Genomic DNA, 27,585 nt, shown 5'->3' on the forward strand with positions numbered 1-27,585 from the left:
TTTAATATGTCCACTATTCAATTTGACAGAAATAACAGAACAGGCTCAAGTGGTTTTGACAATGATTCCTGTCACCTGGAGTGAAAACGGGATTCAAAAGTATTGTTTGGAGGAAGCTAACAGATATTATTTTTTCTAGGAAGATACACATTGTCCCAAGAAGTTCCCACCTTCAAAGTTTCGGGCCTGCAGAAGTAGTGAAATGTTAATTGAATGTGGTGTTTTGTGGTATTTCCCCAAGGAAATGTGAATGCACTTTCAGGGAGGGAAAAAAAACCAGTCAAGTAAAATGCATGGACATAACAATAGATTTAATAACAAATAAAGTAAAACTTTTTTTTTTAGAGTGGATTAAGGTACATGAAACATTTTCTACCAACTGGATTTTCACATAAGACCTGCACTATAAATCAAACGTTGCTTGTGCTTACATACACAGAGAAAGAGATGTTTCTCACTTTTACAAGGTATAAAGGTTTAAACACATGGAAGACTTGTCATGATCCATGTACCAGACGTGTATGTGAAGCCTCAATTTACAATACAAAAGTAAATCAGACTTTTGATAGGAACTGGTGCACAGCTTTTCCCCAACACTATTTGATGGAAAGACAGGTGATTAATGGGACTAGATCCATGCCATCTAAGACCAGAAGGAAGCTATTTAAGGTTATCAGCAAGACTGTTTGAATTTCTCTAATATATATTTATTGTAGAGGGTTAGATAAGGAGCACTCAGTATTTATAGATCCATATTGTAATGTTTTTTTTCCAGAATATAAATAGTGTTCTGTTGGTAATAATTGTATACAGTTCCCTCCTTTGAGTTACTGGCATTCGTTGTACATTGTCTTTGGGATAAATATTGCCCTTTTCCCTGTGTAAAGCCTGAGTAAACATGTCTTGTGAAATATGAACTAAGAATTTTTGGTGGGCAGCCTGTGGTTAGTTGCTCAGTATAGGGGTGTAGAGTTGAAGATCAGTCCAGTGCCAGGCCAGGTCAAAATCACAGAGTTAGTGTCCCAAGAATTGGTTTCAGGCTAGGCCAGTGTCTTGCACCGGGGGTCAACAATGGTCCAAAGCCAAAAATAGTAAAAACAGATCAGGGTCAGGAGTAGGGCTGAGGCTGACAGTCTGGGATCCAAGCTTGTAACAGCCAGAAGCAGTGAGCAGGGTCTGAGTCAGAAGCACATTGATGGTCTGCTTTGCTCAGACAGCTCCCAGAAATGACTTCCTGGTTTATATGGAGAGTGCCAGCTGATCAGGGAATCGTGGGTGGCTATTGCTAATGCCCCTTAAGGCTGAACTTCCTGGAGGGCTTAGCCTCAGTGACAGCTCTTCCTGGAGCTTTGGTGCCAATGAGGAAGTGTCGCCTGCCTCATACCCTGCATTCCCTGTTCTGGACCCATGGTTTCTTACAGGTAGGGATTTCTACCCCCAAACCATGGGGGTACCTGGGACTCCTTTCTGTTGTTCATAGGGGTGGGTGGAATTTTTCACATTTTGGAATTATAATTGTTTTTTGTTAACATTCTGAATTTAGACAAAAAAAGAAAAAAAATCTGAAAATGTTTGTGGTTCCCGGGCACTCCCAAGTTTTCCAGTCAGCTGTACTCCTTACACACCTTGGATAGTGGCCTTTGGTGTCCCAGCACAGCTCAGGGTGTTTTTGAATGTTTTAGGCCTGTAGATCTGCATAGTGGTGTATCACTAGGCCACTCGCCTCTTGTTGCATCAGTGCAAGGGTACCATAGAGCAGAGTTTGACACAGGGGAGTACTTCTTTTCTGTGGCACAGAACCTCAGTGGTTCCACTGATTGCAGTTAGGGCTCAGAGGGAGAAGGACAATGTTCAGCATTTTATCCTGTATTTTAATTGTCAAATGTGATAAGTATCTTTTTGATTTCCCCCAGCTTTGTGCTGTGCTAGGGGATTGAATTTTCTGAGATTCACTGCTGAAAGTCACAATACTATTATATCTAAAATAGAGAGTTTCATAGGTAATTCAATAAGGAAGCAGTCAGCTGGCAAGTAGATCCACCAAATGAAGAAGTGGCATCACTTGCTGTCAACATTTAATATAGAGAGATCACTGGCCAGACTTCCTACCAGCAAGTTCTATGGAGACAAAAATTGAAAAATCCTGATTTCCAAAAGACTGCCCTTTATAAAAAAAAAAAAAAGAAAAAGAAAAAGAAAAAAAAAGGCAATCCCAGTAAATAAAGGTAAAAAAGGAACACAATGAGAACTCTGTGGCCAGCAGAGTTGAGGACAGTAAGAAAGTTTTAAAAAACTCCTGACGTTGGCATTGGTCCATTACCAGATGGAAATGATAGAATTATCAATATTAATGCAGAAAAAGCAGAAATGTTCAGTAAATATTTCTGGTTTGTATTAGGTGGAACAACATATGATGTGGTCTCATCATATGATGATAGTCTTTCCATTCCACTGCTATCTCAGGAGGATGTCAAACAGAAGCTACTTAAGTTACCCATTTTAAAGTCAGCTGGTTCAGATAACTTGCATCCAAGAGTTTTAAAAGAGGTGGTGAGGAGCTCCTTGCACCATTAACGTTGATTTTCAGTACAGTGTCGAGCACTGGGAAGGTTCCAGAAGACTTGAAGAAAGCTAATGTTGTGCCAATTATTAACATGGGATTACCCACGTAATTATAGGCCTGTTGGCCTGTTATTGAGCCTGGGAAGATAAAGGAGTGGCTGATACGGGACTTGATTAATAAGAATTAAAGGAGGATAATGTAATTAATGCCACAATCAATGTGGATTTATGAAAAATAGATCATGTCAGACTAACTTTATTTTTTTAATGAGACTATAAGTTTGGTTGATAAAGGTAACTGTGTTGATATAATATGCTTAGACTTCTGTAAGGCATTTGGCGTGGTACCTCATGACATTTTGGTTACAAAATTAGAACAGTATTAAATTAACATGGCACACATTACATAGATTAAAAACTGGCTAACTGATAGGTTTCAAAATGTAACTGTAAACAGGAAATCATCCACAAGCGGGTATATTTCCAGTAGGTTCCTACAGGGATTGGTTCTTGGCCTTGCATTATTTAACATTTTTATAAATGACTTGGCAGAAAACATAAAATCATCACTGATAAAGTTTGGAGGTGACACAAAAAATGAGTGATAAATAATGAAGAGAACAGGTCACTGATTCAAAGCGATCTGGGTCACTTGGTAAACTGGGTGCAAGCAAACAATATGCTTTTGCAGATGGGTAAACTAAATGTATGCGTCTTATAAATCTTGTAGGATGGGGAAGCAGTGACTGAAAAAGATTTGCGGGGGCATTGTGGATAATCAGTGGAACATGAGTTCCCAGTGTGACCCTGTGCCAAAAAAGCTAATGTGATCCTGGAATGCATAAACAGATGAATCAGGAGTAGGAGTGGAACGGTTATTTTACATCTATATTTTGCACTGGTGTGATCGCTGCTGGAATATTGTTTAATTCTGGTTTCTACAGTTCAACAAGGATGTTGATAAATTAGAGAGGGTTCTGAGAAGAGCCACAAGAATGATCAAAGGATTTGAAAATATACCTGATAGTGATAGACTCAAGGAGCTCACTGTATTTATCATAACAAAGAGGAAGTTAAGAAGTGACTTGGTTACAGTCTGTAAGTACTTACATGGGGAACAAATATTTAATCATGGACTATTCACTCTATAAGAGAAAGGTATACCATGATCCAATGGCTGGAAGTTGAAGCTAGACAAAATTAGACTGGAAATAAGGCATAACATTTTAATGGTGAAAGTAATTAACCATTAGGACAATTTACCAAGGGTTGTGGTGGATTTTCTCTCACTGAAAATTTTTAAACTGAGATTGGATGTTTTTCTAAAAGATATGCTCCAGGAATTATTTTGGGGAAGTTCTGTGGCCTGTGTTTTACAGGATGTTAGAATAGATTATCACAGTGGTTCCTTCTGGCTTTTGAATCTATAAACTAGATTGTGATATCTCCCTCCATGGATGTGCAAATTTACAGTGTCAATGGCCTTCACCCTGACCCAAAAGAGAGAGAGGGTAGGTCAGCTTCCAGGGCTCTTCACTAAGAGTGCTGGAAAGGTTGTGAATCAGCGACAGCTGTGAGAGTGTTAGTTTTAGGGATGTGGATACTTGTCCACTAGGAATTTGACCAAAATGAACAGTCTTCTTTCATTTAGGCCACAATTAAGAACAGCCAACAGATGGAAGTAACTATCGCTTGTTACCAACCTGGGCTGGATTTGAAACAGTGTCCTGGAGGTGAAACACTCTATAATTTAACAATCCCTGAATTATGAAGTCTTCCTGTACTCTGCCATGCAATATCTCATTTTTTCCCATCCTCTGCTAACATTCCCTTGGGTTTTTCAGATTCTGGTAACCATACTGCACTGTAGAATTTATATTAAAATTCCTATTTACAAGGTATTTTAATACCTCAGTTGACAACTCTTTTCAAAGGTGCTCTTTAGCAAACAGTAAAAACTAATTTGAACAGTAAGTGCTGCCATTCATAACTAGTGGCAAGCTGCATATTCACCAGGAAAGGATAATATACAATATTTGTACATAGAACAGGGCCATTAGCTTCCTATGACATTAATTTCTCTCTGAAATCCAGGTTATATATTAGAGATAGATTTCATTGATAACTATCGGGCCTCTTCTAGGCCATTCTCAGTCTGAATTGCGCTTTGAATTTAAGCTATAATACCACTACCACATTTTTATTGTAACTGGAGTCTCTACATCCACTGTGGACAAGTCTGTATTTGTTTAAGAACAAGATGTGAAACACTATGACATACTTTCTTATCAGTATTCTTTTAGATTTTTATGGAAATTTAACAAAATGCTTGGCCTGAAGGAACTGTTAACCTGGTCCAAGCGTAGAAGAGAAAACCTATGTCTGTAGGGAACAATTTGCCCCGCTTCATGCAAATGGCACTCTTTTTAACAAATAAGGCCAAGAGGACTAGAGATATGGGAAGTAGATGGCTGAGCCTTAAACAGAATGTATAAACACCTGAATTCTGTCCTCTACTTTCATGACCCAAATTCTATTCTTAGCACCTGTTGTTTACATCTCATGCCTAGGAAACCTACAGATACATTTTGCAACACACATAATTCTACCCACAAAATTAGCTCTTAGGAAAAGTTTTAATATTAATATAAGGAAAGTTTTAATTTTAATTTCCCATACATTCCTAGCACTGCAGGCCCTAATCCTGATAACACTTAGACAAGCAGAGTAGGAACAGTAACTTTAAGCAGAGTAGGGACACATCTGTAGTTTCTTGTAGTTAAGCAAAGGCTTCTGTGTTTGTAGCACTGGAGCCTATGTCTCAAATTATGCCTGATGTTTAAAAATAGACTCTCTAAGGTCTTGATTTGCAGAGTGCCACACACCCTAAGCAGAAGCCCTCAGTTTGTAGTTGAATGTGCTCAGCACATCCAGGAGTTGCTCAGCATCCTGCAGGATTGACAACTAAATCTAGATTTTCTGGTGATATAATTTATTTAATAATAAATAATAAAATCTCTTATCTGATATTTTAGCCCTGATGCTTGATTATATTTTCTGGTATCCTACTCTTGCCTAACCGGTTTAACATTTGCCATTCATGGCACAGTATGGTTTTGTTTTCATTCTGAGAAAAGCAAAAAAACTGCTGAAATCTACAGAAACATATATATTTCAAATATAATTGTACTCTTTAGTTAGTATGGAAATCAGAATTTTAAACAGGGTACAATCAAACTGTAAAATATGATCTAATGATCTAAAGAAAATATATAGAATTTGTGTTTCAAGAAAGGTAAATATTCTTAACGGTCAGAACAAGACAAAAAGTTTGTGGGGCAGAAGTTTCAAAGTAGATCACTATGCAAATATTTAAATCCTATTTACATACAACAATATTACATAGTTTATATATTTCTACGCTATGGTATTCCTGCTATAATTGGGAAGTAAGCAAAATATTTTCTTGCCTGCTTCCTCAGGTCTAGATAGTGTCTGTAGCAGTGGTGCAACTTACTGGGACGGTACTTACTTTAACGCTTACTGGGACGGTACTGAGGCCTTGACCCCGTCTCCCCCTCTCAAAAAATGTTCCGTGACTAGAGCCCTGCGCGGATACAAATTTATACCTGTGGATGCGGCTATCCGCAGATAGAAATTGATATCCGTTGAACTGCAGGGCTCTCTCAGGTACCACAGCGGCAAAAGGAGCAGAACGTGGGAGCACCACTCCCAGGAGCCAGTGCCCCATGCCGGCAGCTCCTCCAGCACAGCTGTTCCGCCGCCAGCCCTTCCACCCAGCTGCGTCTCCTGTCTGGGGACTGTAGAGCCCCGCCGGAGGACAGGGCTGGGGGCAGTACAGCTGCGCCAGAGGAGCTGCCGGTATGGGGCGCTGGCTCCTGGGTGTGGCGCCCCCACATTCTGCTTCTTTCACCGCTGCGGTTCCCAGGAGAAACCTGTGGTTCTGTAGATACTGATTTCTATCCACGGATATCCGTATCCACGGGTATAAATTTGTATCTGCCCAGGGCTCTGCAATTCATTCTTGAAAAGTGTCTTTCCGGTACAGCGTACCGGCAATAAATGTCTTAATGGTATGGCATACCTAACTGTACTGGCTTACATGCACCACTGATCTTAAGGCACATCCCTGAGTATGGGGATGTATGCTGCACAATCCCAAGAGGTTAACCAGGAAGAAATTGTGCCCTAAAGACACCTCTTACAGAGCTCTCTTTTCCTACTGGGTGGTAGTGTGATGTATCAGCCCTTTATGAAATATAGTATACTCCTTACCTTAGGCCCCAGTCCTACTTCAGTTAACAATGCTCCATGGAATTCCTCCAAACTTGATTTTAAATGTTCAGTGCCTTGTTTCTGTATTATCCTTCTAGTCAAAATGTGGGATATGATTTATAAAGGTTGGTCATGTAAGCCTATGGCATCCACAAGAGGAAATATTGTTTTGGTAAGAAAATATTTCACATACCCGGAGGAATATAACTAACCTCTGAGGATGCCATACAAATCTGATGGTGACAGAAGATCGAGTCCTTACTTTGGCAAAACTCCCATTGACTTCAGTAGGGGTAGAAATATCTACTAACTTTATCAGTGCAAATTAGACCTGAATAAGGATTACAGAACTGGGCTTTTCATGAGGAGTACCGCTGAACTGGTATCTTCAGAATAGCATTGTACCTCCTAGTCACACAAACATGGTTATGTGCATAAGTGCACTCAGGTTCCTATGAAACATCCAGACTCGTATAGACTTATTTAAATGTAATTCTTATTATGGTAATTTGGGTCAGTCAAAATAAAGGATGATGTGCTTCTCTTTGATATTTTTACTCAGACCCCAATTCAACAAAATACTTAAGCACATGCATAATTTCCATTGAAGTTAACTTCCATTGAAGTTCCCATCAAAGTTAAAAATGAACTGAACTATGTTGTTGATTGGACCCTCAGTGATTTTTTGCCACAATATGTCGTGAACGTTTTAACAAAAAGTCACTGATTGTTTTTCCTTTCATTGTTTTTGATGGTCTGTGTTTTTGTTTGTTCGTTTTATTGGGGTGGGTTGTAGAGTTTGTTTTTTTTGTTTTTTTTTTAGACTAGATTTCTTCCATTCTCCTTTTGGGGGAGATAGACAAGATTTTCTTGCCAGGGATTTTCTGATAAAATCTATTTTGTGTTTTTAGATCTTTTCCACAATACATTTGAATTGTTTTGTGTCTGAAGTTAGATGCAGAGCATGCCTAGCACTAATTGTGACTGCCCCTGGCTTGGAAGCTGAAATATCAAGTGTTGTTATTTCATGATCTCTTGGACGGCCTCCTTCTCATCTCAAAAAACAAGAATGTGAGCTGCCTTAATGCTGTTTATAAACTAATAAAACCAAATATTAAAAGTGCCACGCAATGAATTGTTTAATTAGTGGCACTCTGAGCACAGAGTAAGAAAGAGAATGTACAGTAATTAATTTTTTTCCCCCTGTGGTTAAAGGACTCATCTTTTAAACATGTTTTTGTCAGTCTCTATCTGATTAGCATGTTTTGTTTGTTTATTTTGGAAAATGGACTTTAGCGGCCTTAACTAAATCCCTAATTGGATATTTGTTTGCTTAAAAAAGCATGATATGATCCGGCACAATTCAGTATGATGATGATTTATTATTTAATTAATTTATAAGATATCTATCACTGTACTATGTGGGCAATGGTAACACCATTAAAATGTCAATGCTGGAGAAAGTTTTGAGGTAATAGTTATTATTGCAGGTAACACTGTGGTATTAGAACAGTGCCTACATTTAGCCACAGATACAATATCAGGACTGGTGTATGCACAGACGTACACAGTTAAAACAGTTAAAATTGTGCCAACTTCTGTGTGGGGACTTATATTGGTTTAGTGGTTTAGTTTAATGTAAAACTAAGTAACATCTCAGCAAAGTCAACTAAGATCTAAACTGTGGAAAATGATTATCTAATAATGATTCTTTAGAAATTACCAGCTATGAATAACTTAACTCTAGTTTTGTTTCCATCAGCATTTCATATATCTCAAATGTAAATTATTCTAGATACATATTGTAATAAATATAATAGATGAGTTTTCACGTATGTGAAATCATTAAAAATGGGATTTTACGTAGCTTTAACTTAGAGATCCAAATGCAAAATCTAGCACTAGAAATGTCATGTGGATTTGTATCACACACTAATAGACTGGAAGACTTTGTGTCCATAAACTGTTTTTTTTTCTTTTTTTTCCCTTTATCTGTAATGCAATATGGATAATATATTTCATTTAACAAATAACCAAAGTATAATCCAAATAAAGTACAGTTTTCTTCCTTTTATTTAACTATTTTGGAATACCACGTATAGGAGAAAATACAATTTGTGCTTAGAGATGCAAATGCATGGAAAATTTATATTGATATGTTTTTCTTAAGAGAAGTCATGGCTATGTAGCTGTGGCATATTTCCCTTCGAGAAGATGCAAAACTATCTGACGGAAATTGCTGCAACCCGTTCTGCTTCCCTGTTTGGAACTTAACTGTAATTTACGCGTTCCAACATGTCCTCCTCCTTCTTGATCCTTGAGGTTCTCCCCTCCTTCTCAGATCCTATGCCTGCTCCTAGCTCTTTATGACAGACCTTTGTCCAAGAGTGAGATCTTGAGTGGTGATTAATGCTCCAGACCCTTGTTATCCTTCACTAGCTCCGCTTGGTGATGAGGAGACTTGCTGTATTTGGGGCAGTCTGCCTAAAATTATTCTGCAAATCAAATATTTGTTTTAAAAACAAGATAAATACAAATAATGAGAAAAAATGGTGTTAGAACCAGAGACTTGATTTGCAGAATTTACCTATATTGAAACTTCTCATGAGTTAAACTGAATAAAGCACTCTAAACTTAATTATAGAAACGAAGAACAGAAAATATTTCGCAAAAAGAAAAGGAGTACTTGTGGCACCTTAGAGACTAACCAATTTATTTGAGCATAAGCTTTCGTGAGCTACAGCTCACTTCATCGGATGCATAAAGTGATGAAGTGAGCTGTAGCTCACGAAAGCTTATGCTCAAATAAATTGGTTAGTCTCTAATAAGGTGCCACAAGTACTCCTTTTCTTTTTGCAAATACAGACTAACACAGCTGCTACTCTGAAACCAGAAAATATTTCATTGCTGAAATCAATCCATTCTTGACTTTAAGAAAAGCTCTGTGTAAGATCAGAAGCTTGTCTCTCTCACCAACAGAAGTTGGTCCAATAAAAGATAATGCCTCACTGACTTTGTCTCTCATATTGCCATGACATTCAGAGTTACCTTCTCCCATCTGCATCTAAGTTCTCTCTCTCTCCCCACCCTCATCTGCAATGTGTCTTTCAGGTCTCATGGCCCTTTGATATTTAGGGGTTTTCTAGAGTTTGTTTTTATGCCAGAGACTCCCATTTCTGTGTCCCAACTTTTCCCTGAGTTGTCCTTTGAAGCAAGATATGCACAATAGATGTTTGTAAATCTTTGCTTCCTCCTATCCTGGGGAAAATGGTTGTCAGAGATGCTAATTCACCCCCTCCCGATTCAAAGATTTAGCATTTTATTCAAGCAGGTAGCTTCTGATCATCTTGGTGACCTCCAATACACATCACTTTGTCTGGGCAAAGAAAAGTAATTTACAGACATCAATACATTTATGTTTCTGTAACTTTGCTCAACATTAAATATTGCTTGAATAGATACCACACAAAACTCTTGGTAAAAGCAGATCGATCAAAGTTTTAAATGATGTGGCATTATTGTTTGTAGTATTGTTGCGGCTGTGTTGGTCCCAGGATATTAGAGAGACAAAGTGAGTGAGTAATATCTTTTATCTTTGTAAGCTCAGAAGCTTGTCTCTTTCACCAACAGAAGTTGATCCAATAAATTATCTCACCCACTGTGTCTCTCTAACTTGGCATTATTATGCTATCTGACATTTTGGGTATACTGTTTAACTTGAATTCATTGCTTTTAAAGCCAATAAGATACCCTTGTGATCTTCTAATCTCAAGTCCACATAATACAAGCCATACAATTTTGCCCAGTGATTCTTATTTCTAGCCAAATAACTTGTGGTTGAACTAAACATATCTTAAAAACAAAACAAAACAAAACAAAAAAATCTGAAGTGAAATCCTGGCCCCATTGAAGTCAATAGGGCCAGGATTTCATCCCAGTCTTGATTAAAGAGTACAAGCGATAAAAAAAATATTGCATCACTTGGTAATCTCATTCAGTGGTAATTATCCTCTTGGCAAATTTTCATCTTCCAGTTTTTATTGAGCTGATTTCAACTTCAAGCCATTGTATCTTGTTATCCTCTTGTCTGCTAGATTTAAGAGCTATCTACTATCACTTATAAAGTTGATGATCCATAATAGAGTAATACAGTGTGCTAGCTTATCCACTGTGACGTTGGTCTTTCTTCACCCCCCCAGCATTTTCCACAATTTTGAGATATCTGCGTGGCTCCCCTACACACTCCAATTCACAGAGGCTACGGAAGATTTCTTACCAATGATCTCCTTTCTTCTAACAACATCTCCCACAATTCTACCCACCTTGGGCACATTTTGCCCAACAGTCAGATATTTGATTTGTGTTGGATCATTATGATGCAGGCCATATGTCAATTACACATAGTTGTTGTGTTCCCATTGAAGTTACTAATGTCTTTCTAGGAATTCTATGCAGATTTGGAATGCAAGCTGGCTGCAAGCAGGAGCAAGGAGGGGCAGCCAGCACATGTAATGCTAGAACTTCGGACTGCCTAGGCGAGCTGCAGCGTGGAGAGGTCGAGGCTGGATGTCTCAGAAGTGTGGGAGATTCTACTAGCAGAATGGAGATAACTGGTAAGAAATCTTCCATTCTGCACACAAATGATTGTGTTTTAGAAAATGCAAATGCTAGTTGTTGAGATTGACAAAGCTGATGAGAGGCAGCAGATTAGATATCAATGTAGAGTGCTTGTTAAGGAAATAACAAAGCAAACTGAATATATGGGCACACTTGTGTGTATGTATAAGTGGAGAGAGATGTATAGTTGACAACATATGGGGCAAAAAATAGTGGAGAATTTTTTTACATAAGCTGTAAATGGATAATAGTGGAAAAGGAAGAAGTCTTTAGATATGTAATAGCCATATAGTAACTGAAAAGTGTTTGTGGACAGTAAGGGAAACCAAGGATATGGTATAGGTCTTGCTGTCCTAATAAAACTCACTTTTTTTTTCTTTTGATCACCTTTTAATTCAAGAGCACAGATCAGGGTTTGAGGCAGTTTTTAAGTTTTGTACTGAATTTAACACACATCATTAGAATACAAGATGTCTGCCAGTTTCACGGGGCAGTTGCGCTCTATAGTATAAAATAGATCACACAATAATTCTCAAACTGGGAGCATGACCTCCCAGGTGAGGCTCTCATCTTGACCAAGTGAGATGCCATGATATGAAAATTTGATATGAAAATAGCTGTCTCTTTATTTGTTTTTCTTGAGACTTAACAAAAGCGGAACCACGTTCTGAATATCTACCCCTGAATTTGAAAGTTGGGGTCTGAATAAGCTTGAATTTTTGTGGGTATTGAGATCCAGAACACTGAGTCGAGATCAGGTCTTATGTGATTTATGTCCAGTTGGGGTCATTTCTGTGTTTTGCAAATAGAAACTATGCAAAACCAGCCCCCCAAGTTGAGGCCCTGTCCTTCTAAACAGTCCTTCTGACTGGAGGTCCTGCAGACTTCTAACCCTTCCCAGGATCTTTAATGAGGTGCTGGTTGGCTCTTCCCCACCCTCACTCTTTCTTCACACCAGACTGCCATGTCTAATGGCAGTCCCCTGAGTCCAATGGGAATATTTTGGCACATAATAGCTATCTGAGCCTTCCCCACAAGCTCACAGGAAGCAGGTCAGCCCATTCCCTGGTGTCCAGTGAAGCTATAGATCCTGCCCAAGCCTCTCTATTTTTGTTGGGAACCCCCCTCTAGGTTTTACATATCTACTGGAAGGGTTTCTTAAACACTTTGAACATCCTGTATAAGTGTTCAGTGATAAATATCATTATCAATTTAGAATATTGCTTTTTTGAGACTGGGAACTACTTTTATTTTTGACTGTAAAGTAGCTGTCACCCTTGTGGTGCTAGGTAAATGAGACATAAGTAGTCTGTATGTCTGGAGTGATGAATGCTGGGCAACTTTTTCTCATGTGAATGTGTAAAATCCTACGTGCGAGTGAAATGGTATCTCATTTTCAGGCAACTGACTATTTATGGGAAAGAATGTGTAAAATCCCTCATAAGTATCCAGAGGAATACAATGGGCTTGCTGTTTTCTCTCTATAAAAAGTATTCAATATATATTCAATATAAGTCCTGCCTCACTTCTGTGTGTGCTTTCATTTCCTGTCAGCTATCAAGTAAAACCAGTCTACAGAGTATGGTAGGATTTATAACAAATCTGCGTGTTACACATCCGTCAGTAATACAGGTGAAACACCCACAGTTCACATGGTTTCTATACATACTCTTCCCAGTCTACTTTGAGTAGAAAATTTGTTGTGCCCTGAAAATGGGATCCATACTGTTTGAAGAGTCTTACAGAAAAGTTCAAGCTATTTATTCGAAGTGTGGTACAGCACTTCCACATAGCATGCAAGGAACCTTTCAAAGCCCTTGCGTATCTTTTCATCTTTAGCGGAGCTGAACATTCTCACTCCAGAAAAAAATGGTACCAAAATGTCTGCCTGATTTTTTTCCCATTGAAAAAGTCAAAAAGTCCTAACTGATCCAGGTATGGTTTGTTCCACTTATTATCTCTGCTCCTCTGAAATGGGGCTGCAAAAGTAGACAGAAATTTTAGCGTATTTTTCAGAGAAACCCACTAAAGCAACAAAAGGCACCACAGGGAATAGAGTAGAGGCAATCAGGGGAATAGTTTATGAAGGGTGTTGCAGTAAAAAGAATTCTGAGTGTAGTGCTTCAATTAAATATGGGTTAGGAGTGCAAAAAGGCAATACAAATGACAGTGTATAGAGATTTTACAATAAACGGGGAATTGTGAAAATAAGTCTGGGAAAAATTAGAAATGACTTGTATGATTTAGTAACTTCTGTCTGTTAACCAATATACCCAATTATTAATTTCTCAGTACCCCCACAAACTACAACTTAACATTTCCTTGGTTCCTTCTTGTCTAGTCACTCTCCTTTGCTACCTTTGGTAGAAGTGGTTCAGTAATAATCATCATTCAGGTTAGTGTCTTGAAACAATATTGACTAATTGCATACTGCTGATCAGTGCTGGGATCAGTCACTGTCTACTGCAAGTTTAAGAGTAAGTACTTCCATGGCAATGTCACTAATGCTTTTTACTCATCTTGTGCAAAGCTTAGTTCTTTTCCCAGACATCTGGGGATAAGGTGGGTGGCGGTTCCATATCAGTGTGGCTCTTTGTCTTCCTTTCATGACTGGATTACATAGAAATTTAGAGAACTTTGGACTAATTACTCTAATAGGTAGTTTACTACTAACACAAATAGTCCATTGGTGTGTTAGCCCCCGGCATGTGGTGAGCTCTTATTGCTTGAGCTAAATGACCATATCTGTTAACTCCAGCAGTAGAGGCACATGCTTTCAGATCTTGACATCAGTAGCAGACTCATAAAATTATTTACATGGATTAGCTACAAAAGAACAAGAACTCAGACTGGTATTTAATGTGGGTTATGGAGTGATATCGGGTTAGTTAGGGGATTTGTGATTATGTTTTGAAGGAAATTAGTTGAACTAGGGATAGTCTATTTGATGATGGTGATGAATTTGTCGTTTGATATTGTGGGTTTTAATATCTGCATGTTCTCCATGGCAGTGACCTAAAATAAAAATGTGTTTTTTCATGATTATGACTTTCCTAGACTACTGTGTTTCTGAGCAATTATGCAGCTATCAACTCAGGAGAAAATGCTTTCTGTGCACTCAGTATTAGGTTTTGGAACTCACAGCAGAGGAGATTAGAATGACCAGAGGTCTCTCTGCCTTCAGAGGAAAGTGCAAAGTCTCTTGTTTGACTTACTTTCCCATAGCCAAATAAACAGTCAAAAAGGGGGATAAAGAGAAAAGAAAAGGAAGAAGGGCAGTGAGGAGGAAGAAGGAGAAAACAACAACAAAAAACACTGAATGGGAAAATACCTGTGAAGAAATTAGTTTCACTTGTTTTTATTTTATTTTTAAGGAGAACCACAGCATTAGGCTTGGTTATACAAACATAGCTAGAACTAAACAAAGAGCCCAATTAATATAATAGTTAACTTTAATAGATTTTAATTTTCCTGTTTGCTCTGTACAGTGGCTTCCTCTATATGTTATATTTTTGGTCTTTTCTTTTTTTAATTTTTGCAATGAGCATATCAGCTATACACTTCAGCTCTATTAAATGCATCTCCTGTACTGCTTCAGTTGATCTTAAGATCACATCTGTTTTACACTTTGGGCAAGACAATGACATTTACTTGTCATTTCAGTGTTTCTGGGAGCTTTGCTAATTATTCAGTACAAAGTTTTTTGTTTCATCTAAGTTGATTCGGTATGGAACTCTTGTCCTCAGAACAAGACTAAACATGCTATTTACTTACAGCATATTAGTAATGGCAATGAATGTTATCCTCCAAGCTAGTGATGGAGATCATGCAAGTGTCTTTCTGAATGTCACAGTGAATTATCTCTTTGTGTTACCAACACCCAGTGCAAAGCAGCCTGCACACCACATATGGAGTGTATCACCACTGCAACAGAAGATTTAAATAATGGTGTGCAGATTTCTTTATATGGTAGTGTACCCAGAACTGTCGTCTGATTCATGGGCCCATTTAGCAGTTGGTAAATCACAACAGTTGTATGTACAGCTGTTTACTTGTTGATAGGAAAATGTTTATTAAGAAAAAATAAAAATAACAAAGTTTCTAATAATGGATGATTATTTATGGAGTGTAATGTTAAAAACATAACAAAGACCCACTTGTTTTATTGTGATGCCAGGTCTCTTCTGATACTTGATTATACTTAAAGGTAAAAGAAAAAAAAGTATATGCTTCCAAGTATATTTTTCCATGATGACTTCTGAATCACCTGTTCCCCCCACATGCTCCTATCTTTCAGAAGATATCTATTTACTTTGTTGCATTAAAAATTATAATAATCCAGTTCCTACAGGCATTATGCTGTGCTGCAGGGAGAGTACAGGTATGTCCCAGGCCTTCTATGGACCCCACCAATGTAGCCATTCAGTTATACCCCAACACTAACCCTAGCACACGCTCACTTGCTGTAGAGGCAAACTTGGGAGCAGAGGCAGTGCTAGCCCATTGTGGGCCCTAAGCAGGAGTATTCCCCCTCACACACACCCAACACATACTAAAAAGAGAATAGGTCCCATTTTGCTGCTTGGGGTCCTAAGCAATTGTTAAGTCTGCTTATGCTCTGCTTGGGAGTCGATGAGAAGCAGCCCAGGTGGGGACTAAGTAGTGGCAGTGTCTTGGCATTCTGGAGCTTTAGCTCCAGACACAGAGGGGCAGCAAACCGCAATAGTTGGTAGCCCTGGAGATGTGACTTGAGGTGGGAATCGCTTGCAATAAAGCAAGTAAGAAGGCAGGACACTCCCTCCCAAACATCAAATAATCAGAATTTCCTGTCCTTAGTCTCTCACAAGGAGTGTCTGCCAGCAGTTGGTTTAGATGAGGTCAATGCTTATATACTATTTGGATTGATGCTCTATAAATAAATACCTTAGGCAGCCACAGTAGCTCCAGAAAGTTTTGGCTGACTGACTAAGCCTGAGCTATTCTCAGGCACCAAGTGTATCTCCAGGAGACAGCATTTGCCTGTTTGCTCGCTCACTCCTTTCATGATCTGGAGGGAACACATGCATAGTTCTGACCTCTTGCTAGTGACCTTCCCAATCTGACCACCCGACATGCTTACTTTATGGTGAGAATAAGCCCCATTAACTTGTATTTGATAGTCTGAACCAGAGCTGGACAAAACATAACATTACATCTCAGACAAAGTGAAAACATTGCTAAGTCTCAGCACAGTTTTGTTAAAGTTAGTGTGGTTGCACACGTATAATTATGGGCAGAACACGGCATGGAGCGTGATCACAAGTTGCATCCCCTATAAAAGTAGTTCATGGTTCTCGGAGAGCTGGCTGGCCACATGGTGCTGGAATGTGCTAAATCACATTCAAAGGTAGTTACCAGAAAAAACAAAAAAACTTATCCAATTTATTTTTCTCCTTAACCAATTGTTGTGCCCCTGGTCATTATCTGATCACAAATGGGAAACATTCCAAAGATAGGTATCAGAGGAGTAGCCATGTTAGTCTATATCCACAAAAACAACAAAGAGTCTGGTGGCACCTTAAAGACTAACAGATTTATTTGAGCATAAGCTTTCGCAGGTAAAAACCCATTTCTTCAGATGCATGGCGTGAAAATTACAGATACAGGCATAAATATATATTGGCATGCCATAAATATAAAGGGAAGGGTAACAACCTTCCTGTATACAGTACTATAAAATCCCTCCGGGCCAGAGGCACAAAAGCCTTTTATCTGTAAAGGGTTAAGAAGCTCAGGTAACCTGGCTGACACCTGACCAAAAGGACCAATAAGGGGACAAGATACTTTCAAATCTGGGGAGGGGGAAGGGAGTTTTAGGCTGTCTGTTCTGTGTGCTTGCCGGACACAGATCAAGGAAGCAAGCAATCCAACTCCATTAGAATCAGTAAGTAGTAGTAAGGGAATGCATTAGCTTATTTTTGTTTTGGCTTGTGATTTTCTCTGTGCTGAGAGGAAGGTGTATTCCTGGTTTTCTTTTTGTAACTTTAAAGTTTGACCCAGAGGGAAATCCTCTGTGTTTTTTAATCTGATTTCCCTGTAAGATTATCTTCCATTCAAATTTTACAGAAGTGCTTCTTTTACCATTTTTCTTTATAATAAAGTTCCGTTTCTTTAGAATCTGATTGGGTTTTTTTTTAGTGTCCTAAAAAAACCCAAGCTTGGTCTGTGCTCATCTTGTTTATTCTCAAGCCTCCCCAGGAAAGGGGGCGTGGGGGGTTGCGGGGATATTAGGGTGTGTAGGAACTCTAAGTGATCCTTTCCCTGAGTTTGTCTAAATCACTTGGTGGTGGCAGCATTACCTAATCCAAGGTACAATGAAAAAGTTGTGCCTTGGGGAGTTTTTAACCTAAGCTGGTAGAAATAAGCTTAGGGGGCCTTTCGTATGGGTCCCCACGTCTGTACCCTAGAGTTCAGAGTTGGGAGGGAACCCTGACAGCACATGAAGAGAAGGAAGTTACCTTACAAGTGGAAAACCAGTGCTGACAAGGCCAATTTAGTCAGGGTGGATGTGGTCCACTCCCAATAACTGATGAGGAGGTGTCAATACCAAGAGAGGGAAAATTGCTTTTGAAGTGAGCCAGCCACTCTCAGTCCCTATTCAAGCCCAAATTGATGGTGTTAAATTTGCAAATTAATTGTAGTTCTGCAGTTTCTCTTTGAAGACTGTTTCTGAAGGGTTGGTTTTTTTGTTTTTTTTTGTGTTTTTTTGTAGAATGACTACTATTAAATCTGTCCAGGAAGTTTAAAGTGTTCACCTACTGGCTTTTGTATGTTACCAGTCCTGATGTCTGATTTGTGTCCATTTATCCTTTTACGTAGAGACTGTCTGGTTTGGCCAGTCTACATGGCAGAGGGGCATTGCTGGCACATGATGGCATATATCACATTAGTAGATGTGCAGGTGAATGAGCCTCTGATAGTGTGGCTGGTGTGGTTGGGTCCTATGATGGTGTTACTAGAATAGATATAGGGACAAAGAAGGCAACAGGGTTTGTTACAGGGATTGGTTCCTGGGTTAGTGTTTCTGTGATGTGGTGTGTAGTTGCTGGTGAGTATTTGATTCAGGTTGGGGGGCTGTCTGTAAGCTGCCTCCCAAGACCTGTGAGAGTGGGGGATCATTTTCCAGGATAGGTTGTAGATCGTCTATGATGCATTGGAGAGGTTTCAGTTAGGGGCTGAAGGTGACGGCTAGTGGCGTTCTGTTATTTTCCTTGTTGGACCTGTCCTGTAGTAGGTGACTTCTGGATACCCGTCTCGCTCTGTCAGTCTGTTTCCTCACTTCCTCAAATGGGTATTTTTAGTTTTAAGAATGCTTGATAGAGATCTTGTAGGTCTTTGTCTCTTTCTCAAGGATTGGAGCAAATGCCGTTTTTGGCATGAAGAGTAGTAGGCTGTATGTCGCAACTCATTATTTAAGTATAGGGAGGATGTCCTGTGCAGGTACTCCATAGGAAAGGTATACAGTGACCGGATAAATTGCTTGGAAAGGGACTTAAAAAGAGATGTTCAATAAAGGAACGAGGGGTGGCTGGGGACTCCTATGATTGGTACCACAGGGAGCCCACCTTACTCTTCCTATGAGGGGGGTGGATGGTAAGGTCCTGATAAATGATTTCCTGGAGAGACCTGGTTGGAAAAAGAAGGGGAGCTGTTCAAAGCCCCCTGGCTAATTATGGAATAAACACGGGCTTACCTGCACTGTATGCTTTTATCTGTCCCAGACATCTAATAATAAAGTTGTGGCCTGATTAAATCCAAATCGTATGTCTCCCGTCCTTCTTACGGTATAGCCAGACAATTTGTATGTGAGATGCTTCGCTTAGGGTTAGGAAATATCAGCTACCAAACTTTTTACATGGTACTTCATTATTTTTAAAGAGCCATTGCTGAGATCTGTGGTCATGCACGGGAATGTTCGAGATATATGATGAAAAAAGACCAAGTTCATACTGCTTATATAAAGGGCCAGATTCTGATATCCTTATTCCTGTTGATTAGTGTTTTACTTCATAATTGGTCCCTTTGTAGTCAATGGATCTACTCATGTAGTAAGGTGCCATTCAATAGGACTACATTTATCAGAATCTATTCCTTTCTGTTCAAACTGAGATGTGGCTGTTCTTTGAAAGTCAGTGAGCATCCAAGATATACTGTAATGTACTTTTTAAAAATGACTTAATAAAGGGATTATTTTAAATGTACAGTATTGTTTAAAGTATCCTTAAAGGAGTTTGGCAATGTAGTTCTAAGAAGGTGCATTAGATATCCAAATGCACCATCTGCCAAAGTGAGTGTATAAACATAAGTCTTGGGAAAGGCTGGAAGACATCTTTTGTTTTTAGTAGCACACACTTAAAAATAGTGCCTGAAGGCTATCATTGTTTATTCATTGCTGTTCAAACTTCTTTGGTCTGGAAATTAAGCTGGAACTCTTGCAAGAATAGACTTACTTGTGAGATTTCCAATGCTGTGACTGCTCAGCTGCAAATAATATCTACTGCAAAACTTGTATAGTTCTTTCCAAATACTAACAAACCCTCACAATGGCTTGGTGATGTAATAAGTAGAGTTGGGTAATATTTTTTTTTTTTTGGTGAATAGTAAATTCACCTGAAAATATACATTTTGGGGGGACTGAAATTCTTGAATTCTGGTCAAATTTAGCAAATAGTTTTGGCCTTAAAAATCAGAAATGATTGGTTTAACATTTTTGAAACAACCTGTTTTGACACATTTTTTTCAAATAGACATTTCATTTTGAATTTCTTTCCGTTCATTTTGGTGGGAAAACTCAAAAAAATCAGTTTTCGTTTGAAACTAACTCTCTCTCCCGCCCCATCTCCAGTTTGGGTATCAAACTGTAAAATCAAGTATTCACTAAGCTCTAATATTAAGCGTTATTAGCACCATTTTTCACAGATGATAAAACTAAGGATGATATGCTCTTAATTTCTTAGGTTTTCAGATTTCATTGTCTTTCACACCACTCTAGCTAAATACATCTAAGAACACAAGAATGGCCATACTGGGTCAGACCAATGCTCTATGTAGCCCAGTATCCTGTCTTCTAACAAGTTTCAGAGTGGTAGCCGTGTTAGTCTGTATCAGCAAAAAAAACCCAAGGAGTACTTGTGGCACCTTAGAGACTAACAAATTTATTTGGGCATAACTTCTGTGGGCTAAAACCCACTTCATCGGATGCATGCAGTGGAAAATACAGTAGGAAGATATATATACACAGAGAACATGAAAAAATGGGTGTTGCCATACCAACTGTAACAAGACCAATTAATTAAGGTGGGCTATTATGAGCAGGGGAAAAAAAACCTTTTGTAGTGATAATCAGGATGACCCATTTAAAACAGTTGACAAGAAGGTGCAAACACCTCCCTGTACCGGAAACCTACTGACCGCTATACTTACCTACATGCCTCCAGCTTTCATCCAGACCACATCACACGATCCATTGTCTGCAGCCAATGATTAGTAATACTTAGAAATACTTAAGTAATTAGTAATTAGTAATATTAGTATTACTAATACTTAGAAATACTTGATTAAACATTTGATTAGTAACCACAGCGTCTCTTGCTCACTTAACTGCAAATCTGTTCAACAGATAATTATTTTTACAAATTTGTTTGTTACAGTTAACAGACAAATGGCTTAATTCATCAAATAAGTTGTTCACAGTAAATTATTCACCAAACTCTACAAGTCAGCAACTTTAGTATTTTAACTCAGTTTATCTGCCACTCTGCAAAATCTCTGCCTCTGTAAGCCTGTGTCCAGAAACTACCTCTACAGCAGCTACATAAATTGTTACAAGCTCCTGTTAACAGTTACACTGCCTGGTGTCCAAGAAGGTTTGCCACTCACTTCAAATGAGAGAAGGAGATTTGCATATCCCCTTATTTCAAAATGTTTCCTTGGCGCTATGACTTTGCATAATGGTGAGTTGCTTTGTTTCTGATGAAATTGATGAAGGAGCATGTAATAACATCAATAATAATACCTAGCTCTTATACAACCTTTTGATCCATAGATCTTAAAAGTGCTTTACAAAAGAGATCACTCGCTCCATTTCACCAGTGGGGAAACTAAGGCACATGCAAGAAGTATCTTTCCCCAGGTTATTCACCAGGCCAGAGACAGAGCCAGGAATAGAACCCATGTTTTTTTCCTTCTGAGTCCCAGTGCTGTGCTCTAGCCACCAGGCCACTTTGGGTTATATTTATAAATCCAAATCAAAAAAGGTGGTGTGAAAACTGAATGCATTGCTTTCACCAGACCAGAAACTGCACTGGAGGGAATTAAACATTTGTTTCCTCACAGATGGCTAAACTACAAAGCAATCAGCACCATTTAATAGGGAATATAGTTATATATTATATATATAATATATATAGTTGTCTACTGTGTACTAGCAGGGGGAAAAAAACAAACAAGAATCTCCCCCTAGCTATGCTAAGATACTCTATTGAACTCCTAGATAATATTGCAAAATGAAAAGGAGGACTTGTGGCACCTTAGAGACTAACAAATTTATTTGAGCGTAAGCTTTCGTGAGCTACAGCTCACTACATCGGATGCATTCAGTGGAACTGTATTTTCCACTGAATGCATCCGATGAAGTGAGCTGTAGCTCACGAAAGCTTATGCTCAAATAAATGTGTTAGTCTCTAAGGTGCCACAAGTCCTCCTTTTCTTTTTGCAGATACAGACTAACACAGCTGCTACTCTGAAACCTAGATAATATTGCGCAGTCACAGGTAACTTAGAAAATTGCTGTAAGAAAGGCACTGTACCTATAGATGTCCTGAAGGGTCTGGAGTTAACTTGTCTAATTTATCTGTTCATAGTGGTGGCAATAACAAAGGCAATTCTTTTTCTTAGAGATATTATGAGTTCGGCCAGTATTTCCCATTTTAAGTTATAGAGAATCTCTCTCCAACTACTAGAATCTTTCAAAATGGAATGAACTTCTTAAAAGTAACCTCTCTGTTTATTCTATGATAAGCAACAAAGTGTGGTCTGAATTCTGCCCTCAGTTTTTCCCATGAAATCTTGTTGTCCTAATTTGGGTTGTGTGGGTGTGACCTGAACGCAGAATATGGACTTTAACTGGGATGTGGGTCTGGGAATACTTTTCCTGCAATGAATTTAATAAGCTTTAAAACCAGTTTCATTGACTAACCTCTGGGACCTTGTGAAGAATAACTGGAATGGATAAAAGCAATTTTTAAAAATTTCTAAGCACAACTGAGGTGGAATTAAAGTGCAAAGGCAATTTTAAAGTGTATTCTCGGTAGAGGCTCTAAAATGGTTCTTTTCATTCACTTTCAGAGATTTCTGCATGAATACATTTGTTCCATGCAGTGCAACTTTAATTATTTTAAATAAAAGTTCATGCAATAAAAGTTCAATCACAGTCCAAGTAAAGAGCTAGTACGATTTAAGTACTTTAGAAGGCCAACCTTTATACATCTATATCTTATTAAATGTACTTTTATTTTCTGCTTATACCATATTTCTTGAAGCTTTTCCCTATTATTGGGGTTGTCTAGTTAATAGAGACTTCCCCCTTTTTGTCAGAGCAGTTTCTTAATGAATGGAATTCTGTGGTATCAAATACCATACTTATATTATTATTTATTTATTTATTTACTTACTTATTAGACAACTTTATTGCAATATTGCCAAGGAGCTAATGAGGTAAGGATATCATTGTGCTAGACATTGTAGAAGTATATAAAACATGACAGCCCTTTCTGCAGAAAGCTTACAGTCTGAAAGATAGTACATAGCAAGTGGAAAAAACAAGTAAGTGAACATTCAGGAGAGACGGGGAAACACAAAATAAATGGATGTGTGAAATTCATAGGGGCAGTCATCAAAATAAAAATGAAATAGATTTTTAAAAATAGAATCTTCAACTCTTTTAGGGTAACATATAGTATATTATGAAATACAGGCTCATTGCATCTGCGGGGGGCTGGGGTTGGGAGGACATGTTTTGTCCCATTTTGTAAACATTTATTTCAAGCTTACAACCAAAAAAAAAAAAAAAAGATTCATAGGGTGAAATTCTGGCTCTGTTGAAGTTAATGCAAAAGACCTCCTGATTCCAGTGGGGCCAGGATTTCAGCAAGGTCAGAAAGGACTGTTTTATCTGGTAAACTGCCCTCCTCTATAGAACAAGATGTAGAATTCCATCCAGCAATTCCTGCATCAAGCTCATAACTTCTGGTTGAGCTGAAGCGTTTATTTTAGAAAGTCAGAAGTTACAAAAAGGAACTCCATAAAAACATCTGGACCCCTATTGTATACAGGACTGTATATCAGAGCAACTTGCCTGGTATGTCTTTGATACCTTAAAGTTAATTCTGAATGGAACTAATAGTGCTGGCGAGGATATAAAGCAGATGGGAATAGTCATGAAAACTGATAACTCAGAATATGCAGTGGGCCTCAGTGTGTTGATAAATCTCTTTTCCATGTAGGACTTAATGCCAAGGACACTCATTGATTTAAAAAAAGTGCAATGCAGGTGTTCTTCTTTTCCCCGGAGAAGCACTGGGCAGCGAAACTAATATATTTGATCACTCAATTCAGCTCCAGCAGCTTTCCTTCTCTTACACTTTGTTTTACTGGTAACCATATCTGAGACTTTTATTCTTACTTCTTATCACATAAATATCTGTTCTTTGTTAATCAACTTATTCTTGTTTTATTACAAAACAATCTCAGTGCTGTGTATTAAACTGAAAGATTAGATCCTCAGCTAAACTAACAGGCTCTGTATTCAATTTAGAGGCTGGTGTCACGGCTCTGAGCAAAAGCTGCATATCAGAGAAGCACCCAGAGTTACATGGCAGGGGGTGACAGAACCCCTTACTGCTCTGGGTGTAATCCCAAAGCATCACAGTACTCCTTTGCCAAACATGTTTTCTCTTCCTTTTACTTCTGTTTTTCTCTTGACAGTATTTTGCAATCCTATAAAGTATATAAAGAGAATGATAGACCTGGTCAAAAATGTTCTGACAGAACAGTTTTCCATCAGAAATGCTAAATCAAATGTTTCATGGGAATATATTGACTTTTTTTCAAAAATTTTGACAATTATCAAAACTTTTCATTTTGATGAAGATCAATTTCTTCATTTTGACTATATTATATTAAATTGTTCAGAAATTTCATTTAGCAGGAGATTTTGTTTGGATTCAGGATAAAAGGAAATTTTGAAATGTCAGCGTGTCCCCACAAAACATTAATTCCAAGTTTTTACCAGTTCTAGAAAACAGTAACAAATCTTGGGGGTGAAATCCTGGCCACGCTGGTCAATGGCAAAATTCCTGTTGTCATCACTGAGGCAAGGGCGTCATACATGGCTGTGCTTGTTCTGTTCAAAAGTGCTCTGTATATAAGAGGTACTGTATGACCCTTATGTTGATTTACGCATTAGAAAGCTACTCCTGTGTGGACGTATAGAAGCATGTTATGAGATAATTTCACTGTATATAGTTTTTTAGTATAGGCTGTTTCACAAAATACATAACAGTTACTGTACATAATAAATTGCGGAGCTAAATAATAAATAGCAGCACAGGGATGACAAGAAAGGATTTTTTTTTTCAGCTGAGAGTTGAAATAAAATGCAGTATAGAGGAAGACTGTAAAGGAGAAAATTCTTTTACCAAAAGTTTACAATGGCCCCATCTGCACCTAAAACATAGGTCAACTTAGCTATGTCACTCAGGGCTGTGATAAATTTTGCACCCTTACCACTGTAATTAAGTTAACCGAACCCCTAGTCTAAGTCCGTCAACCTAGATACTGCCTCTTGGAGAGGTGGATTACCTATGCTGATGTTAAACTCCTTCAGGTGATGTAAGAAGTGTCTACACTGATTGTACAGTGGCATAGCTGCAGTGTTGCAGCTCTGTGCCTGTAGTGGAGACATACCGTAGGGCTGTGAACATAAATGGCAATGACATAACAGGGAATGGGTTGCGGGAGGAAAGCTGGGGGAATCAAACAATATTATGCTGAATTCTACAGCTGGTCAAAATTTTTGAAATTTTCAAAATGTCAACCCAATTTTTTTTTCAATTTTCAAAAATGTTCTTTAAAAATTGTTACCTGTTTTCAATCAGTTTATTGAGTGGTAAATATTTTTCAAAAAATTGAAATTTTGATTATAAGTTCTGAGAAATATTTTGAAAATGTTTTGTGAAAAATTTTCTTCATTGTTTGACCAGTTCTATTGAATTCTACACAGTCTTTGATTGCACTGTTCATTGCATCCTTTTAAATTCTCATTTTGTGAACACTCATGCAAGCAAGATTTTACTTGTATAAATATTTGTGAGATGTTCTTATTCCTGGGAAAAAATGTACTCCTGTTAAAAGTGTTGTGTAAGCATCTTACGGCTTGCCTACATGGAGCATGGCTTATCATACTACACCATAGTCTGGAACTTTCACTGAACATGAACAGGAAGGATTATAAAAAGACATAGGAGGATTGATTTCTTTGCTGAGTTTCTGAATGTTGCCAAGCAAATTGTGGAAGAGATGAGGAGGAGGAGGAGGGAAAATAATATTATAAGCAGAAAAAGGAAATGGAAAATTGCCTTTTGTTGTATATTAAAGTATTATGCCCCTACTAATTATAAACACGGTTTTAAAGGCAAGAGGGAATTTAGTTTGAAAGCAAATATATTTATCTTAATACACAGGTGGTATAATTTATAAGCCATTATGGCCCAAATTCTGCTCTCACACTGGTGTAAATCTAACGTGAATCTGACTTTAGTGCAGTGTAACTATTAATTTCATTTATTTTCTGTTTGTATTATAGTAACACTCAAATGCTCGAAAGAGGATTGAGACCTTGCGCTAGCCACTGTGCAAATACATAAGAGGCAGTCCCTTCATTATTTACTGTTTATTGCTCTGATTCAACATGTGTGAGATTCTGAAGATAAGAAAGCTGATTAGACTTTGAAAATCGCCTTCTTAAGAATATGCTTAGTTAAAGGCATGTGGAGCAGTCTGATTGACTTCATTAGGTGAACTTGGGTTTAAATGGATAAGTCAGACAAAACGGTGGGAGAAAGAGATTCAACATATTGGCAGAATTATATTTGGCATATGATATTTTAGTTCTACTTTGTTTTTTGTTTTTAAAATCTACTTTGTTTTTTGTTTCTCTTTTTTTTTTTCAAGAGAAAAAGATGAGTTAATAGGAGCAATAGAGCGGGAAGGACCAGGGAAAAGGAAGAAGAACATTGAAAGTGGGGAGAAAGGAAGAGAAGACTGGCAAGGAGCATGGACACCAGGCAGAAGGAAGCTGAAAGCCGAGAACCTAGAGGAGATCAGAGCAAATAGCCAATTAATAAATAGAAAATAATGCCCTGAAGCAAAATTTGGCACAGATTATCCTCTTAAATTTTGCCTGACTATACATACATATAGCAATTTACAGAACACATGGCAGCTTGTTGAACAGGGTCACATTGTACCACTTATATTCTGTAAATGATTGATTGGGGAGGCTGTTACTTTTAGAGTGCAGTAGTCTTACTTTAATGAAATATCTAAGGCAAACAACATCAGAGACTTTTACTTCTTAGCCTCTTAATGAGCCCTATTCCCATTCTATAATTCCTATTAAAAGATCTCCAGTGAAGAAATGGTGGATACTCTATGTTTCTTTTGCTAACACTCTGTTCTGATAATTGATCACCTGAATAGTCTGTGCAGGCTAAATTTGTCTGTATCTCAACCCTCTTCTTTATTACCACTATAGCTATGAATTAATTCTTTTCTCAGATTAAGGAATGCACTATGTTCTCAGCCCAATATATGTTACAAGGAATTGACTAGATACCGCCCCATGCATCATGTCTACAATATAACCCTAAATCATTCTAAAGCTTAATAGTTCACTAAAGGACTTTTATGAATAGTTGCCCTTTTCCATCAAACAATGTGCATTAGATCATTTGTAATTAGAGCTGGTTGGGAATTTTTTGACAAAGTGTTTTATGTGGGGAAAATGCTGAT

General features: G+C 38.1%; 1 long non-coding RNA gene across 1 annotated transcript in view; it reads left to right on the forward strand.

Annotated features, from left to right (window-relative positions):
* The window catches only part of LOC141985831 (uncharacterized), a 73,898-nt gene extending 46,833 nt beyond the window's left edge, over window positions 1-27,065 (forward strand). The window contains exons 2-3 of the long non-coding RNA XR_012639030.1: window positions 11,301-11,471; window positions 26,746-27,065. This is a non-coding gene — a long non-coding RNA (uncharacterized LOC141985831). The remainder of the gene's footprint in view (window positions 1-11,300; window positions 11,472-26,745) is intronic.
* The last annotated feature ends 520 nt before the right edge of the window (window positions 27,066-27,585 follow it).

This window comes from Natator depressus, chromosome 4 (genome assembly GCF_965152275.1).
Source record: "Natator depressus isolate rNatDep1 chromosome 4, rNatDep2.hap1, whole genome shotgun sequence".
Taxonomy (NCBI): Eukaryota; Metazoa; Chordata; order Testudines; family Cheloniidae; genus Natator; species Natator depressus.